Here is a 17,434-nt window from a genome sequence, read left to right as displayed (position 1 = left end):
TTGGTTGTTGTCAGCAACTGTAGGGAGGGCCTGGGAGTTGTGGGTGGTATGTGAGTAACACAGGAGCCTCCATCTTGGCTGCTGCAGATCACCAGATTTCACCTGTCACTGTGACTGAGGTAGGGTGTCTGATGGCTTGCCTTCATTTGTCCTCTTAGGAATGGCACCTATGAATTTCTGAGTACTGTTGCCCTTTGCTGGGTTTCTTTGTAGTTTAAGTGCTTGGTGGCTATCTGCAACTGTGGGGCCTGGGAGCACAGTCTCTCTGGGGGCAGCCTATGACACAAAAACCTTCTGGCTGGCTGATGCAGCTCACTGGAATTTTACCCATCCTTGTAGCGGAGAAGGGTGTTAGTTGGCTGTATTCACCTGAGGTCCTGCTGAGGCTGTTAGGAGTACCAGAGTTGAAGGTAGTACTTCTCAGGAGTGATCAGCTCTTGGGCCAGCTCCACCCCACTCCCCTTTTATAAGATATGGGGGAAGGGACTTCAGTAGCCTGCAGCTACCAGCGGACCCTCCACAAGTTCCTTCTAGATGGATTAGTGAGACAATCTCTTCAGAGATATCCCCCTATGGTTTTATTTGTCACTATCTTTTGGTGGAGAGAAGCTGTATTGATTTTATTTCTTCTAGGAGGCTGACTAACTGTGGGCTCTCTACAATGGCTGTCCTGCCCTTCCAAGCTTTTAGCTGAGTTGTGTGATTTCCTGTACTGTCTTGGCTGCTCCTGTCCTGTTTTATCTTGGTCTCCCTTTCTTTCCATCTACTGCCAAAGAAGTAAGCTTGTGGGCTTCTCCTGCTTGCTATCTTACCCACTGACCCTATCTAACCTGGTCAGGGTTCAAGATCAAGGAATTCTTTCCTTATTTTCTGCTCTGATAACCAAACTCCAAGTCTCTCCAGATCTCAAGCTGTCCAATATCAGGTGTCAGAGTGTTCATTCTGTCACCCACCTCTCAGAACAGCTGTACTTTCACTGCCTTTTTTCTGAGCTGTGGAGGAGTTGAGAATTGCTGACTAGGTCTCCTGCATCATCCCAAGGATGTCCTAAACTTGGTTTTTAATTCTAATCATGTTTTAATGGAGCACTTAGGATTTTCTACATACATGATCGTGTCATCTACACACAGAAAAAGCTTCACTTCTTTATTTCCAAATCTAAATGTTTTTATTTTCTTGCCTAACTGCTCTGGCTATAGCCTCTAGTACAGTGTCAAATAGAAGTTTCAGAAACATGCTTATAACTTACTCCCGATTTTAAAGAAAAAGCATGCCGTTTTTTACCATCAACCATGATGTTATTTGGGATGTTTGTTGTTGTTGTTTTATCATAGATGCCATTCATCAGGTTGAGGAAATTTCTTTTTATTGTTATTTAGTTTTTTTTTAATCACAAAATTGACTTTTATTAAATGCCTTTTCCTCTGATTATTGAGATAATCATGGCACCTTTGTATTTTATTCTATTTTTATGTTGTATTGTGTTAACTGACTTTCAGATTTAAAAAGAAACTTTCAATCATAGAATAAGTTTTCCCTCATCCTGGTGTATAATTCTTTCTTAGTTTCTTGATTTGGTTAGCCAGGATTTTGTTGAGGGTTTTCTTTTTTCTTTTTATTATCATGATTATTATTAATCATTATTATTTTGTTTAAATTCAAAAGAGCTCTTTGTTTGTATACTTTTCTCATTGTATCTTTTTCTGGTTTTGATATTAGGGTAAAACTGGCCTTAAGGAGTTGGAAAGTGCTTTTCTACTTCAATTTTTTTGAATGCCAATTTTTTTTTTGAAATTTTTAAAAAGCAACTTTGGGGTTTATTGATTTTTTTTTTACTTCTGCTTTGACATTTCCTATTGCAGTAATTTCCTCATTCACTTTTATTATTCCTTTCCTTCTGTTTGTTTAAAGGTTTGATTTTTTTTTCTCTTTATCCAGTGTCTGGAAACAAAAGGGCAAGTTATTGATTTGAGACCTTGCTTATTTTAATAGCTACTTAGCATTACACATTTCTGTGTAAGCAGTATTTTAATTCTTTAACTTACATTTTCATGTATCTAAAAGAGTTTTCTAATGTTCTTGTAATTATTTATTTGACTCATTGATTGTATTCTTAATTTGTATTTAAGAATACACTCAATGTGTGTATTTTCCAAAGTTTGTAAATTTCCCTGATTTCCTTTTTTATTGATTTCCATTCCATTGTGGTCAGAAAACCTACTCCGTGACTTTTATTTAACTCCTTTAAATATAATGTGAATTGCTTCATAGCCAAACATGTGGTCTATTCTAGACCCTGATTCATGTCCATGTGAGAAGTCTGTATTCAGCTGTTTTGAATGGAGTGTTCTACAGATGTGTGATAAATCTAGTCGATTTATACTGCTGTCTAACCCTTCTATTTCTGCACTGATTTCCTGCCTTGTTCTATTGAGTATTGAAAGTCAGATATTGAAGCTTCTAATTCTCATTGTCAAATTGACATTTATCTCTTCATTTCTGTCAATGTTGCTTAGTGCCTCACTCTGGCTGAGACTAGCTTTAAACTCCAGATCCTCCTGCCTCAGCCTCCTGAGCTGCAGAGATTACAGGTGTGTGCCACTGCACCCAGCCCACTTTTTTTTCTAAATATTTATTTTTTTTTGTTTTAGGTGGACACAATATCTTTACTTATTTTATATAGTGCTGAGGATCGAACCCAGTGCCCCGCGCATGCCAGGCCAGTGTGTTTCCACTTGAGCCACATCCCCAGCCCCAGCCCATTTTTAATTTTATTATTTTTTATATGTATATAGTATCTGCCTACCTAACTTGCTATTATAAAGCAGACAATACATTGTTATGGTTACAACTAATAATTTTATATTATTTGAATGATATGATTTAGCTTTATATAATTTTATGTCTTTTAGAGAGTCTAAGAGGAGACTGAATGCATATTTTTAGATGTTTTAAATTATTCTCTTCTTCATTTCTGCTTCTCTTCCTTTATTCTTTTTTTTTTTAAGAATTTAACCTTTATTTACTTGTTGTTGTTTATTTTGTTTTTTATTTCTTTATGTGGTGCTGAGGATGGAATCCAGGGTCTCACATGTCCAAGGCAAGCACTCTATCCCTGAGCTACAACCCCAGGCCTCTTCCTTTATTCTTATGGACTTGTTACATCTGGAGTCATTTCCTTAGCCCAAGACAGGTTTGTTAAAACCCACCTCCTTTGGGCTGCTATTGCCAAATATTACTTTCGTATATATTATAAGCACAATAATATATTATAAACATGCAAACATAAAGCTTTATATGAATCCTTTTAAAATTAGTTATTATGCAGTAACTTTGTATATCATGTGACCATCTGCATAGGCTTATTATTGCTTTATGCTGCTGCCTTTTCAATCATGTATAAAATAGAGATGCAAAATGAAATATATGCACAATACAGTTTTATTTATTTATGTACATAGTCTATATTTGGTGACACATCATTCTCACACTTTAGTTTTGAGATAAGTTTTTTATTCTTTAGTTCTTTAAAAATATATCACATTCAAGTTTTTCTCTGGTTTAGTGCCAAGTCTTCATTGTCTAGGGTAGTTTCTGTTGATTTTTATTCCTGGGCATAGGCCATACTTTCCTATTTCTTTATATGTTTCACAATTTTGTTGAAAACTGGGTATTTTTAATATATGCCCAATCTGGTACTTAAGTTTGTCTCCTTCCTGGGGTTCACTGTTGTTTGTTCTTCTTGTTGTTGGTTGAATTTCTTCCATTAATTGCATGAAGTCTATATTCTTTGATGAGTGATCACTGACATGGGCTCACTGTTGGGTTGGTGTTCATTTCATTAGTGGACAGAGCTCTCCTGAAGGACCCTGGTTTCCCAGGTTTTGTGAGGGATGCTGTGTGTGCTCAGGGGCAGCCTTTTTCATAATCCAGCAGGCATTTTACAACTCAGACTGAGCTTCCTCTCCTGCTTGCACAGAACCCTAAGGCCATCAGGAGGAGAAGTTATTTCCTTGTCAAGTATTTTTGGGGTGTATGTGCAGTTCTGCACAGGTACTTTTCCTCTTAGATTTCTAGCATCATATCAAAACTTTAAGCTCCTTCAATAGATACCTTATTCCCCAGCTTTTCATGAGACTTTGGTCAGATTTTTATATTTCCCAACTGTCATCGTTGTCTTATTTGATTGCTACTTTAATAAGTTTCACAGATGGTTTTCAAAAATCGCTCTATGGGAAAACTCTGTTCTTTCCTGTCAACGGAGCTTAGAGCCAGATTCCATATAGACAAGCTTTGGCAGTGGGTTTCAGTGGAACTTCCAGACCAATTAGTGATAGTTCTCTGAGTATGAGACCTGGGAGATTCCAGCACTTTTCTGTTTCATGATGGATGGCTGGGCTGCTGGTTTTCAGCTTTACTAATTTCCTTTGCAATTGGAACAAATTACCACATACAGTTGATTAAAAGAGCCCAGACGCATCATCTCTCATTTCTGGAGGTCAAGAGTCTAAAGTGGGATCTTGGGGCTGCCTTTGCTTTGGAAGCTGTAGGAAGAATCTTTTTACATGCCTTTTCCAGATTTTTGACATCCTGTGAGATTTCATAGGATCATTGTAATTATATTGGGTCCAATAGGATAGCCCAGGATAATGTCTACATCTCAAGATCCTAAATGTAATCATGTTGGAAAAATACCTTTTTCTCACATATGTAATATATTTACCTGCTCCAGGGATTGTGACATGATTCTGTTGGGAGACCACTATTTTGTCTACTAGAGTCCTGCCTCTGTTTTCCAGAGATTTATATCCATCCCCCATGCCAAGTATATTCAATCCACAAAAGTCTCCAAAATCTCATGACATTATATTATTAAGTCATGTCCAAAATGTCATATAAATAGCATCAACTCAAATGTTCAGAATATCTTTAAGCAAACTATATATTGGTTGTGATTCTTGATATGATCCATCCCCCCATCCTGAATCAAAATTTCTCTCCAACTTTGATCATAAAACAGGAGAATATGTTACTATTTCTATAACCCAGTGATAGTAGAGGTACAGGACACCTGTTAAAGACATTTCTGTTCAAAAAGGGAGAAAATAATGAAAAGGAATCGTTAACCCCTGTAATTTTGAAATCCAGCATGTCAGCTCCACTAGATGTCACAGCCTTGGGATAATGCTCATGACTGTCAGTTTCATCATCTGCTCCGGGACTCAGCACTCAGTTCCTGCAGCTCTGCCCTGAAAATCACCAGTTTTTTTAGGGAAGCATAGGAGTTTCCAGCAGAGTAATTTAGACCACTTCCTGCACATAGAAATTTGTTATTCCAGAAAATTTCTCTTATTTATTCCCTTCCTTGTCTTTATCAGCCCCAGCTGGGCACTCTTTCTGTCTTCACAATGTCCTTAAGAACTCTGAGAGTCTCCTGGGCATACCCCTAGATGTAGATGCACTGGGTTAGACAGCAGGCTGCTCCGCCAGAGGCTGCCTTGACAAGGACACCTGCATTCTCGACTTCTGCTGAGATCATAAGTTACTCACATAACCTTTTTAAAGAGCCCTCTGTGTGACTGAATACTCTAAGATGTTAATACTTCCATGCACCAGGAAAAGGTTATCCAGCCACTCCCTTTTTTCCTGCTCTCTGGAACATTCTTTCCTGACACTGAGCTTTCTAATTTTAGTGTTTTCTGAAATTTGGGTAGACTGAGAATGTCAAGTCCAGATTACTTTTTGCTGAGAAGTTCTTCTTTTCCTCTGTCTTATCATATTGCACTGTAAGCAATTAAAAAAAAAAAAAAAAAAAAAAAAAAAAAAACATGGCATGATTTTAGCATTGGATTTAGAAATTGAAACTAAAGGTCCAAGCTCCTTTCTTATAAATTCCTCTTTCCAAATAACCTCAGGGCACAATTAAGCTAAGAATTCTGTGATTACATAACAAGAATCACCTTTCCTCTTGTTTTCAGTAACATTATTTTCTCCAAAGCTCTCACAAGCAGCAGTGTGAGAAATACATTTGGAAATGATGATGTTTCTACTAACAGTTGGTTGAAGTAGACCAGGCACTTTTTATTGTGCTTCTCCAAATTCTTCCAGCCTCCATCCATTCTCAATTCCAAAAACACATACATATTCTTTAAATAGTAAAAAAGTGTCCCACTTGCAGATATCAATGTCTGTATTAATTTTCTCTTGCTTCAGGAACATCACTCCACATTTAGTGGCTGAAGCAACACATGTGTATTATATCACAGTCAGCAGTGCAGAAGTTTAAATTGGACCAACCATACTCTGTTCTTTTTGGAGTTTCTAGGGAAACTCTGCTTGTCTGCCTTCTCCTGCTTCAGAGCTGCCAGGATTCCTTGGCTCAGGGTTCCTTCCCCAGTCTTCAAAGTTGGCAGTGTAGTGTTTCCTTAGATCTCACTCTCTGCCTTGCTCTACTAGGGACACTTGAGACTATAGCAGATTCACAGACACTCAGGAACATCTTCCTGTCTCAAGATCACATCTGCAAAGTTCCTTTTGCTACAAAAGGACACATAATCCTGTCTTTGGGGCTTAGAATATGCACATCTTTGGGGGACATTATTCTGTCAATTACACTATGACCATTGTAGCTACCGGACTATTGATTTTAAGCTTCTGTGAAGCTGGAGCGAGGAGCTGGGAATAAGGTAACTTGAAATGCCACCAAGCATACTTTTTTTAACTGAGATTTTTCTTGTTGTTCTTACATAAATGCCCTTTAGATTTTTGCAAATCTTTGGTTAATTTTCAGAATTCTAAAAAAGTTTATCTGATATTTTGTTTTAACCAGTGTTCTGAAAACTTGGTTGAGAATCAGAATTCCAAAGAACCATACTTTAAATTGTGTGTGTGCTCTTGGGTGTGAAATAATCACTATATAAATGATTATGTGGAATTAAAACCAAATCAAAATATATCATTCATCTGCATTGCTATGTGCACAAATGTTTTATAAATAAACAATAAATATACATTTAAAGAACTCCAACTACTTACATCTTAATTTTATATGCCTCAATAAATATAGTCTTATATAATATTAGTATATATACATATAAACATTCATATGTTTTTCATAGTTTTAATCAGTATAAATATATAAGGAAGACAAAAGACAGAAGAATATAAAGAAATCATGTCGGATAAATTGGTGACCCTTCAAATGTTTACCCAGAATCTTTAAATGTTTGACCTATTAATGTTTATCTCTAGCTTGCTAAATCAATGTATCAATACCAGTACCTAAACCTTATTGTTTTTAAACACTGTCACAATTTAAGTATTTTTTATGTCATAGATCTTCAAAGAACAGTAATAACCACTCATTTACATAAAAATGAATAGTTCATCTGTATCCTCAGAGTGAACATACAGCTTGCATTAATGTTTCATAAAATATACAGTTTTAAAATTATGGAATAAAATTCTGGCTTCTCCATGCGATCACACATATAAAAATAGTTTACCCTTAGAAGGGTAAATTGTGTGTGTTCACTGTGAGAAATTACAGATCTTTTTGAGTTGAACTCTCCTCTCAGTTTTAGGAGACAACAACTACGAACCTCAGGGGATGTTGGGTTGTCACTTTGATTTCTTAAAGGAAGGATGGAAATAGAACCCAGATATGCCGGAGAGAAACGGAGGTCAGATCACTTTATTCAATTGGTTAGTTCTAAGTTAGAAGAAAGACGACATCAGAGCTTCCTATCTAAGGGTCAGAGAAACCAGTACCTCTGTCACCATGACATTTGTTCCCCTGATCCCTAGATGATCACGTAAACTCTTGCTTCCTGCTTTGGATACTGAACACCTGCGTAGGATGCTCAGCTGTTACATTAAACCTATGGGTTTACAGCTATCCTGTAAGAAAAGACAGCAACATTTTCTCTTATAACAGACTGGCAGCAATGAAACGTCAGTAAACTCGGGAACCCCTTTGACTGAAGACTGTTTGGTCCTAGTGTGAGTCATAAAATCTCCATTCGAATGGCCATGAAGAAGGGCCTAGACCAAAGGGAATGGCCAGTTAGAGCGCCAGAGACTGTCTGGAATCTACCTGTGAAATGCCTACCTTAGAGGTCAGTTTGAAGAGGCTTGGTCCTCTGTCTGGCCCACAGTCCACAATATCTCTAAGTTACTATTAAAGAGTGTAAAACCAGCAGATCCAAGCAGCCACACATAAACATTCCATTCAGAACTTGGAAGGCAGGCAGTTCTATGAATGCTCCCCTGAGCACTTGCGTAGAAAACTCATGATCCTGCTGAGCTGCAATGGCAGCAGGAGAAGTGCCAGGGCCTTCATACTTTAAATTCAAACATTTCAGCCGTTGAGGCCGCTTTCTCACTGATATCCTGATCACTAAAGGCCGTACCGCTTTGTTGAACAATGAACAGAGGAACAATTTGTAAAATGGCATTGTGGCCCATAAAACGAAGGGCATCACCTTTTGTCCTCTGTGGTGCTGGCTTCCATTTTCGCTATTTTTTTGAGGTGGTTTTCCTGAGAAGTCCCCCTTTCAGTCAAATATAAAAGAGAATGGCTATGTAGAGTGTGAAGTAGAACAACATATTTGGTAACAGGCTTTGGAGGGGAAAAAAAAAAAAAGGATGAAGACTTGGTATCTAAGCATGGGAGCAAAATATATTCAAGATGGAAGAAAGGAAGAGCCACTTCAATACATGAAAGACCGGGAACGAGGGTGGCAGGGTGAGCTGCTTTCTTCTTCCCCTAGCTGAGGGAAGAAATTTGGACTCCTGCAAAGGGATGTGCCATGGAAGGTATCCTCCATCTTGCCCTGATGGATGTCAATGAGCAATGTGGGTGTTGCCAGTGAACAGGGTCAGAGGTTTCACACCAGTGGTTGTGGAGAGACCAAAGCCCACCAGCAACAGTTAGGGGAAAAGCCTAGGATAAAGCCCCATGGTAAAAGCTGAGCTCTGCCTGTCCAGAAGGAACGATGTCCCTCAGGTAGGCAACTTCGCCCTGGAGAAGAGAAAGGAGGCTAAAAGTTCTCGGCAAGCAGCAGTCCCATAAGCACCTCAACCAGACCAGTGTGCTGGAAATCTCTGCTTGAAGTGGACCGGAAAGGGGCAAATGGCTCTCCAGAACCTCCCCTTGGCCTCCAGGAACCTCTTTGTATACAACTGACAGAAACAGATGGTTAAAAGAAACCTGGAGATGATATCTTGAAGTGGCACCCACTTTCTCCACCGAAAAGCCCTCTTCACCATGGCTGATTTTAGGACTGTCAGCAAAAGAGTCTCTGCAAGAGAGTCCAATGTAGATAAACTTCCTATTATTGCGTCGCCCTGTTTACTTGGCCACTGGCCAAGAAGAACCAGCACTCCAGGTGCTGGACACCCCCTTACTAGTTTTTCACAAACATATCCAGTATAGATAGTACTTTGAAGAAATGTGCAAACAAGGCCTCTGGCCTTGAGCTGGGCTTCACAGAGATGTCTATATTTTTAAGATAAGTTACAAATGGGCTCCATGGTAACAGCTGGCAGGGGGAGGAAAGAAAGGGAAGAAGAAACTCTCCCCTTCTCAGGTGTTGTCCTTGAAGAGTTAACTTGCTCAGAACAGTGAAAGAAAAAGCTGCTTTTATGTGAATTTCTGCAGACTGTGAACTTCTGAGCCCCTCCCCTTACATGCTGGGTATAAAACTCTGAAACTCCCTGAACTCGGGGTTCAGGAGATTAATTGATTACAGCAAAAGCTGTGCCTTCTGAGCCTGGCTGCAGCCAAATAAAACTGTTTCCTGCTATCTTCGGTGCCTTGCCTCATTTGTCCCTACAACAATCTCAACTCTAAAGTCTCACATATCCAGATTTTTGAAAGTGAGACCTATTGCCTCTCACAATCCTTCATCTAAATGTGCCCTTTCAACTTCCTTGTCTGTCACTCACTGGAAAGACTATGCCAGGAATTCCAGCTTGTACCAGAATTATGAGGTTACACAGAAATCCCCAAACCAGAACTGTTAATTAAATTAGTGATATTAAATCCTCAGTTTGTTTTCTTATGCACAAATTATACTTTAAGCTTTCCTGTACTTTCAGAATCCTCTATGGGTGTGCATATTTTCAAATACTCTTTTTTTTTTAACTTTGAAAGAAGTTCCTATGTTCATGGTTTGATATGTTTGATAAGTTTTGAACTTATTATAAGTTCACAATTTACAATAAAATGTCAAGGAAACTAAAATTAGGAAAATTAGAGGATTTGTGAATTAATTAAATAAATAAACCCCCATAAATGTCATTATTACTTTTACTTGAATCACATACCAAAACCTGAAATTAATCACAAATAGATGCTCATAGTACAAGAAAGCACTGAGCTACTTAGTGAGGAATATACTACATTAGAAATGTCAACAGAGAATGAATAAATCATTCCCCACAATACAGTTTCCTGGTTAGCATACTGTCTGCATCATCTTAAATTCATAAAGGTGTTTATAATCAAATGTCATCAATCTATCTAAGTAGAGTGGAAAATCAGTGGTGTATTAGCTATACATCTAACAGTAGTAATGGTATAATATGCTTAATTAATGCTAAAATAAAACCTAAAACAAGGAAAGTAAAACCAAAGCTTAGAGATACTTCATCAAGGATTTTGGCTAAATTTATAGGTACAAAATACAGGAGCCTGACATCAAATCTTGGCTATATTTGAATTTAAACATTAAAATATATATATATATATTTGCCTATTTCTTACAATTGATGATATGAATGAATTTAATTATCCACCTCTTATTCATAGCTCCCTAAGAGTGGATGGAACCAACTCTTTAAAAGGTTCTCTTAGGGGCTGGGATTTAGGCTTAGTGGTACAGTGCTTGCCTGGCATGTGTGAGGCACTGGGTTCAATTCTTAGCACCACATATAAATAAATGAGTAAAATAAAGGTCCGTCAACAACTAAAAACAAAATTTTAAAAGGCCGTCTTAGTAATTGGTCTGATTCTCCAAATTTTAACTTCTGACTCAATCTAGAAGCACAATGTCAAGTCTGTGACCTGTACAATAAAAGAGGAAAAAGCTATGAATGAAGAAAGAAAGAAAGTGGGTGATCCTTTAGATAATCAGGCATTGGGAAACTGCATTTCTTTATGTCTGGGACACTGTGGTCTTGGGAGGCACCTCCCGACTGGGAATACTGTCTCATCACTTGACAGAATTTCAGATCTCCACTGGCAATTTAACCACATGAGATCTACATTTTTTATATCTTCAGATAACATATACATTAACAGGTAGTGATGAGAATCAATTCTTTCCTTTTTTTTTCTTTGAGAGAGAGAGAGAGAGAGAGAGAGAATATTTATTTTTTAGTTTTCGGCAGACACAACATCTTTGTTTGTATGTGGTGCTGAGGACCGAAGGGGACCGGAGCCACACGCAGCCACATCCCCAGCCCCTCAATTCTTTCTTTTGAGAATGTGATTGCTTTAATAATATACTCCTACATCTTCAATGAGATAAGAAAATACAGTAAAATCAGTACATGTTTAAATGTGTTTCTACTTCTTGACACACACAGATTTAATCATCAAATCCTAGCACCCTCCCACATTTATAAGAGCAATGATTAACACAGTACAAAAAAGCCCATGTGTGGTAAAACTAGAGCATCAGTTCCCTAGGTATGAGTCCCCTCCTGTCAGTTTTTCCACCCAGGGAGGGAAAAATGAATCTTTCCCAAGTAACCCTGCATTTTACTTCATAATAAGAAAAACTTAACTTCAAATAAGAAAAATTCAGTTGCAATATATAAGCTTAATGGTGTTTTCATTGCCCTTGCTCTGCCTTAAATACTACTACACAGCAAGTAATGCTTATTAAAAATTCAGCATCACCTAGCTTAACACACATTATAGTCATAGTTTGGTAAAAGGAGCTGGACATACTGGCACATGGCTGTAATCCCAGCAGCTCAGGAGACTGAAGCAAGAGGATCACAAGTTCAAGGCCAGTTTCAGCAACGTAGCAAGGTCCTATAAAACTTGTGAGACCCTGTCTCAAAATAAAAAGTAAAAAGGGCTGGGGATGTAGTTCAGTGCTTAAGTGCCCCTAAATTCAATCCCTCATTTTTTTAAAAAAAGGAATAACATGCTATAAATCTCAGGAAATCTCAACCACATGCACATAAATTGCACGTCTAGAAGCAAGAAGTTGTTTCTGTGCATTGATTAATTAATTTTTACTTTATTGAGCTTTCCCAAGAGGATGGGGCAGAGGATAAACATAAAAGCAGATATCAAGAAAGCCCTCATGCCCCAGATGAGCAGTGATCAAGGAAAGATCTGTCAGACAAGGAGTGAGTGGGTAAGTGGGTTGGTCACACATTTCACAAAATTAAAAATACTGTATTTGTGAAATCAAATATGTTTTAAAACATTTTAATGTGGCAACCTAATAAGACACGTTCCATGAATGTTAGATATCCTAGATATTTATACTACATGATGCTTTATTTAATGTTTTACATTTTAACTATGTATATTGTAAATCATATTAATAATCTTATATATCTGCTAAATTATATATGTAGATGCAGGCTTGCATGTATACACACAGAGAAATAAATTTACTGTTTGCATTTTCAAACTTCTTTCCCCAACACACATTAGATTTCATGTCCTGAGACAAAGGTTCTCAAGCTGGGCCCCAGTTCAGCTGCATCAGTATTGCATTAGAAAGAATCAGAATGCAAATTCTCATTCAGCACCTTAGAGCTACTGAGTCAGAAACTGTGGATGAGCCCAGAAGTCTGTACTTTATCAAGCTCACCAGATAATTCACCTATGTGTTAAAGTTTGACAAGAATCACTGAGCTCAAAGATCCTTAGCCGACAGGTTAGGTGGAGTATTATACCTATTCTAAACGTTGAACTAGAAAGAATATTTTTTAAATATTTTTGAGAAGAAGAGTGATTGAATAATTTCAGGGAAACTCCTCCTTACAAGTATGTCAGTAAATCTTAGATAACAGATAATAATCGATTCTCACTTTAGAGAGAAAAAGTCGGTAACTTAACTTAGGTAACACCGTGTGTTTAAACCTACCAGGCTTTCTCTAAGAGCCTTTTTATAAAATATCTCACTTAATGTTCATGAAAACCACTTGTGAGGTGCATTGAGAATATTTAAATGTATACCCATAACTGCACTAATTGTTTTTCTCAGCCAAAATGCCTATTTTACAGATGGGGAGACCAAGGCAGAAAAGGTAAACTGATTTGCCCCCAAGACAGAATTGGTAGGAAAAAACAAGCACAGAGCTCAAAAGTGGTAGAACTGGAATAACTCTAACTGAAAACTGCCATTGTCCTAACTTTCAATCATAAAGAAATTATGATGCTTATCAGAAAATTTTAGTAGTTAAATTTTGCTCATGAATCATTTGCTTCTGAGAAGTTATTCAGGAATATGGCAACCCTATTGGGAGGTTGGTGTAAACAGGGGCCTTTGGACCTCATCAGACAAGCTTGCAGGCAAGGGTTTGGCTAGCAGAGTTTGCTTGTTTGTTTTTGAGAGACCATGGGTTGTCTTCTAGGCTCCCTACCTCCCCTCAGACCTCCAGGTCTTAATCACCTGCAGAACTGTGCATTTACATCACTTGAGTGGCCCCAGCAGGCATATGTAAAGCCCAGAACAAAACCCTCAAAGCGCAACAAGCTACAGATTTCTCCTTTTCTCTTCTGCTGGCCTTGAGATCCCTGGGCTCTGGCTGCTTCTGCCAGCAGGAGGAGCTTCTCTTTGGAAATGTCATGTCTTTCCTCCAGGAAGGCAGATTGTGATCTGGCATGAGTAGCAGTGAGCCCCAAAACAAACAGGAGTCAGCAGGAGTTGCTTGAAAAGCCAGGTCCCTAGGTACATTCTTTCTACTTGAGTCACAGATTGAAGAATGAGCTGATGAACACAGCTGATACAACTAATGCAAATACCTTGCAAGGTTTTTGTTGTTGTTGTTTGTTTGGTTTTTGTAATGATTCACTTATCTATGTAAACTGAGTCTAATTCCTGGCAAACAGAAAGAACATGGATATAGCAATCTAATTGAAGCTGGCTATGACTTCTCTTATCACAGTCATCACGAGATAAAAGTCTACCTTACCTAGTCCTCAGGTTTCCCATTTGGTGGCTCAGGATAGACAACATGTTCCCACTTAATGGGACAACCTAGCCCAATCATGCATGGTCCGATGCACTAATGACATTGATTCTGACTTGAATCATCAGGGGAAGCAAGAGGTCTGAGAAACTTGGAAACTCCAGAGACCATGCAGGTCAAAGTTCTTCACATATATCAAATTCTTTCTCCGCTCTCACTTTCTTCATTTGTTGAAAATTTTTTCTCAAGACCTTTTCCCAGTGTATAACTTATATGTCTGTCTGTGTCTACTCTTCTAAGTCTCTTTATTTCAGTACATATCATTCCACAAGTATCAATTCCCATAAACCCCAGAAGCATGAAATAAAGAAGGAAACTAAAATGAACACCTATTAGATAAGCTGGGCCTCAGAGACTATATTCCTTACAACATTTATGATATTGCATCTTCTTTATTATAAAGTTGGTCACGTGTGTTGGGTGCCCCGTTTGCAGATATGTGAGCACACAACAGGCCTTGAATAGCTTTAGGTGTAGCAGAGATCTGAACCTGGCATGGCCAGATTCTGCTATTGCTCTGAGGATACAGCCTGAACTTCTGAATGTGGCTAAAAGGGCACTGTATGGTCAAGCCGTCCTTCACTTACACACACCACCACCCCCAATTTCCATAACCTACAACACTCACAGAAACACAAAGCAGGTGGTCCAGCCGCACAGCAGACCCCTTGTGTGGTTTCTGCTGAGGTTCTTACCCCCGGCTTCCTTTTTGCCCAGCAATCTTTCTTATTTTAAAACCCACTTCCTTCAGGAAGTGCTTCCTGACCATTGAACTGGGTCATGTCCATAATGCGCACTTCCTATGAGCCCCACTAGAACATTTTCTACCTGTATGCCTGCACTCAAGCATCTTAAATATAAAAATTCTGTTGTTAATTGAGTCCAACACGCCTAGTAGAACCAACAGACCACAGCAGGAACTTTCTGTGTATTTACTAAATGACCGATGGATAACTTTAGCTTCTTAAAATGAATTTTGTACTTTTAGAATGGTGAGGAAGAGGATGGAGATGAAGATGAGGAAGCTGAGGCATCTGAAGATGATAAGGATAACAATATCGATAGCAAGAAGCAGAAGACTGATAAGGGTTAAACTAAAAAAAAAAAAAAAAAAAAAAAAGCCCTCATGACCTGTGTACGTTCTCATTTCTAAGGAGTTCAATGTCACAATTAGATTTTTATGAACTATATGAGTGAATCTTCACATGCACACAAAAATAGACTTGAAAAAATGAATTTTGTGAGTAAATCCTCTTCTGCTTATGACCAGCAATAATGGGAGAGAATTCTGGCAGTAGAATGAATGGAAATGTGTTCAGTCGTTACATAGTTGATCGTGATTTGATTTAATCCAAAAGGTTTACCCAATGGAGAATTCCTCTAAATCATTTCTAGATGAGTGATGTCTATGGACAATGCTTGACTAAGGTTAAAAATGTTTTCTACCAACTCATTCTCAAAGGAAATTTATCCTGTGGAAAGAATTGCATCATTCACAGACAGACAGGAGAACCTCAATATTAATGACAGGAAACCAGAATTCACAGGCAGAAACCAACTGCCATTAGTAGGCAGGCGGAATTTAAGCATCCATTTTCCAAATCTAGTCAAGTTCCAACTTAGAAAATTATATGAGCCATCATTTGGCATAAATAGGATATTTTCTACCATATAAATATTACAAGTAGATGGAAGGTTAACTTGAATGTGTGGTGTGGGGAGGAAAATTCAGAGCTCTGTGGCTATTGGCTCCGTGGATCACATCCTGTGGCTCTCTGCTTATAAATTGAGTCTCAAGTTCAGACCCTGTATTGTTCACTTACATTATTCTAGTTTCATAATCAAGAATTTAAATCCCTTCAATGGCTTGTCACATTTGGAGTTTATGAGGTGAAGAAAGAAAAGTCAGTTCCTCTCTGTCCAGATGGTATTCCACCCATCTTTGAAGAAGGGAGTCATCATTTCCTGGTTGCCATCTTGTGCGTGGACTTCCTCTCTCTCCAGAGGGAAGAAACAGCACTTGCCTTAGGGTGCAGAGTGAATTTTATGTGTCATGCTAAGCCATAACATATAAGTCCAATTTAGCCCAAACGTTTGCTTTGGCATGAGCCACTTCTCTGTTTTGAAAAGCACTGATCATTATCAACACAAAGCCTTTTTCATTTTATATTTTGGTTCCGTGGGGATGTGCTCACGGCCCTGGACCTGCAGCAGATCCCAGTCCTAACACCAAACTTCCGAGATGGCTACTATTAGCAGACAAATGTATGACTGACAGTGAGGAAATTAAAGCGGAAGGATGGACACGGAGCCCCAGAGAGATAGTGTCTTGTGCAGGAACATTAAAACAAACAAAACAAAAAAAAACAAGAAGCCAGTTTTTGGCTGGGAGGGACAGGGCAGAGGTAGAGCAGGACACAGAAACTTTGTTTACCCTTCTGGCAATTGACAGTCCCGAGAGTCATTGTGCCCAGCAGCATTTCAGATCATAATTTCCTAGGTGATGGTACGATTTCTTAAGTGAGTTTCTTCTAATTAGTTTAAAAATCATACTTGCTTTTGTTGAGCTCCACTCAGTTAAAACCTTAATATCTGGGCTCCAGAAAGCAGCAAACTATTAGGAAGTCAGAAGCCTAGAGCACGATTTGTGGGCAGTTTGCCTGAATCTGATGGTTTTTATTTTTCCCTTTTTTATTTGCCAGCTTTGATTGCACTTCCGTTACCCCCTCACACCTCAGACCTGCTCCCACCAAAAAGTGCAAGCCCAGAAAGGGACACCCTTTACCCTTCCCTTCCCTCCATCTCCATTCTCACCCGATACCCACTGACCTCTTGCACAGAGTCCCCTTCTCAGGACTGAAAACACAGCTCCATCCACAGCTGTCTTAATGGCTCTTCTCCATGTGACCCTTGCTCTGGGTCACTCTCCCTGCACTGCTATGATCCCCATAGTAGAAGTAATAGAGACAAACCTGCGACAGCCCTCAAATACCTTTGAGACCGCAAATGCAGATATTTCTTGCAATTTTTGGTATTTTTTATTAAATTGTTAATACTTCATGTTTGATGATTTTCTCTGTGAATATTGAATAAGATGTATGTCCAGAATATGAACTTAATAGGTCCAGGGGATGGTGTGTGGGTTTCTCCTGAAACCTTCCTTGCTAAGTTGAAGGAAGGAACTGTGTAGATCAGTTGTAGTTTTGCT

This window comes from Marmota flaviventris, chromosome 8, assembly GCF_047511675.1.
Source record: "Marmota flaviventris isolate mMarFla1 chromosome 8, mMarFla1.hap1, whole genome shotgun sequence".
Taxonomy (NCBI): Eukaryota; Metazoa; Chordata; class Mammalia; order Rodentia; family Sciuridae; genus Marmota; species Marmota flaviventris.
This window is presented reverse-complemented; position numbering follows the sequence as displayed.